This window comes from Delphinus delphis, chromosome 9, assembly GCF_949987515.2.
Source record: "Delphinus delphis chromosome 9, mDelDel1.2, whole genome shotgun sequence".
Classification (NCBI taxonomy): Eukaryota; Metazoa; Chordata; class Mammalia; order Artiodactyla; family Delphinidae; genus Delphinus; species Delphinus delphis.
The window spans coordinates 104,776,917-104,779,977 of record NC_082691.1 but is presented as its reverse complement, the minus strand read 5'-3'; positions in this window follow the sequence as shown (position 1 = coordinate 104,779,977).

The window sequence follows — 3,061 nt, the reverse complement described above, 5'->3', positions numbered from 1 at the left end:
CCTAACCTCCTGATGACATCTGCAAACACCCTGTTTCCAAACAAGGTCACGTTCACGGGAACCGGGGGTTAGGACGTCAACATAGCTTTGGGAGGACACAGCTCAACCCACTACACCGAGGAATGGCTCTGGGGGCACCTGGGTTCCCACCCTGCAGCCCCATCACGGGAAACGGCAGCTCTGGGGGAGGGACAAGTGGTCCCCTTGCTTCGCTCCAAGCAGGAGGAAGCAGCGGTGACAGCAGCTCGTCCAGGGGCTCGGTTTCCTCATTTGTCCCCCATGTGTTTTCCCCTGTAAACGACAGAGGGATGATGAGAAGCAAACGAAGTAATTCTGGAAAAGGAAGCACAAAACTCCAGGTCAGTAACTTGTGAGGGGCTGGTCGGAGGGACCCGGCCGGTGTCCTTGCAGCTGTGGCCAGATGTGGACGTGGGGAGGAGAGTGGGAAAGGCCGTGTCCCACTGCCCCCCGCCCAGGGCTCCCCACCCAAAGGTCCAACACTTCTCGGACAGGGTTCCAGCACATTCCACGGCCCGGAGGCTGGTCTCACTGAAAAGAAAATATACCCTGACTGACAACCTGAGTTTTGTGTGTACAGCTTCTTACAGGGGAAGTCATGCCATCCCTGGCCTGACAGTTCCCGAGTGGGCATGGAGCGTGGCGTCCGATGCCCACGTGGGCCTGCAGGGGGACGTACACCTCCCGGCACAGGGCCTGGGCCCGGGGCTAGTAAGGGTCCCTGAGTACCACCTGCTGGCTCGAGCAGGGCAGACGGAGGCAAAGGAAATGTGTGGGAAGAGTCTGGCCTCTTCCCTGGCCGCGGTTCTTCGTGTGCACATCTAGAAATGTGCTGGTTACACAGCCAAGTCCTAACGTGGAAGCATCCTGTTCTCAAACTGAAGTAACTCTTCCGCGACTAAGGACCCTCATGAGGCCGGTCAGCTGGATGGAAGGCCACGGGGGCACCTGGCGCCTTTGAAGCAAGCCGTCAGCGAGATGCGGGCCCTTCGGCCGGCACACCCTGCGGGCGCACCCGAGGAGAAAAGTTGGGGGCTGCTGCTCAGAGGTGGGAGGTCCAGCCCAGGGCCAGATAGGGGGCCAGGGGGCCAAATAGGGAGCTGAACCTCCACCCTCTCCGTCCCCGTCGGAGCAGCGAGGGGGCTCAGTGATGGTGAAAATGTCCTGGCTCTGAGACGTGCGTGGGTCTGCGGTCTCCGCCAGAGAGGAGCGCAGCGGTCAGCCCTCGGCCCCTCGTCCAGGCGGAGGTCTCGGACCACACATGTGGAGTCTTCCCTACATGGCACCGTGAACGGGGAGGTGGCACCTGCGTGCCGGGGACTGTGGGCTATACAATCGCACTGGAAGCAAGTGTTTAATCCAGTAACACCTGCCACTGGCCTACAGTGCGGATAAGACTAGTGTGACACGCTGCAGATAAATGCAGTCACGTGTCACCTGTCGCCCTAGACCCTGTCCACACACAGGCCCTGCTGCCCCAGGCTGCAGGCGGAGCCCATCTGCCCCCTCCCCTGGCCTCCCAGCTGGAACCCCCATGCGGGCCTGAAACCCTCTGCAGCTCCCCCCAACAGCTGGCTGCTGAGGAAGATCAGAGGGGAACATACAGGGGAAAGAGCCGGGAAGCTGGGTGCAGCCCTGGGGGGAAGAGGGGAGGAGACGGGCGGACTCAGCCTGGCATCACAGTGGGCACCCAGAGGGCCCTCTGGCTAGCCACTCTCCTCCCCTGCTCAGCCAGCTCTGATTGCTTACTTTTTTAAAAAAGAAGTGCTTTAATATTTTAACTAGCTAAAGGTCTTTAAAAGACACAATTGTTGATAGTGGTACATCCACGTAACATAATACCAGGGAATAACCAAACCCTGTCATTTTACGTGAAATCTGAAGGGGGGATTGCAGGACAATGTACGTTGTAGATTTTGTTACTTATGCTAAATAATAGTTTATTTATATATAAATATACAATTAAATGTTATATATGTATATATACATATACATACATGTGTATGTACGTGCACGTGTGGTACGTACGTGCATGTCTTTGTGAATCCACTGGAAGTTCCAGGATGGAGAGGTCCGAGCTCTGTGAGATGGGAGCGGAGCGAGGGAAAGTTTCCACTTTTATGCCCCGTACTTTTTTTTTTTTTTGAAGAAAATAGATTTACTAGTTAACTTATAAAGAGATTAAAGAGCTGAAAACAAGTATTAAAAAGAAATTTGTGCCTTTATTAGAATGGTGTTAGGCTTTCAATATACCAATTTGGGTAATGAAATTATTCATTTTTTAATAAGAAATGACACTACAGAACTGCAATACTGGTCAAACAGTCTTGTCTTTACTTTTCCTTTAAAGCGAGAAACAGAATGTGAGTGATCAGAAAGCACTAGCAAGCATCAGTTAATCCAAGATACTAGCTTCTTAGTTCCGAAGGCACTTGCAGAGAAAACCATTGCGGGACACAGGGTATGGGAGCACTTCCAATGACTGGAGTCCCGTGAGTGTGTGTGCACGCCAACCCTCATAGGCTACTTTTTGTATTTATCCTTTACTTGGTCACTTTTTTCCCCACAAATACTAGTTTTTCTTTGACTTTTTTTCCTCATAGTATAAAAAGTATGAACTATAAACAAGCTCTTGCACTGCACACTTCAGAGCGTACAATTCAAGCATTACAGAGCTATCGACATACCGATAAATCCCATCAAATCTTGGGTAATTCAACAATATACAAAATACCAGGGCACAGAAAGAACTAAAACCCACTTCTTTTTGATACACAGAAGATTCAAATATTCAATCTAAAGAAAAACACTTAATCATTTTGCCTCTCCTCTACATTCGCATGTCGATATGCTTATTAAAATATTCCTGTCTAATTATGTTTCGTCTTACTATTTCAAGTTAGGTTTATAACCTCAAACCAGCCATCCAGACAAAACAGGGAATCAGAAAGATTACTTCTTCCCCACCTCCCTAACCCCAATAACTAGGAAGCCAATTCCACGACATGACTCCAAACACTGGATTGTGATGACAAATGCTAGG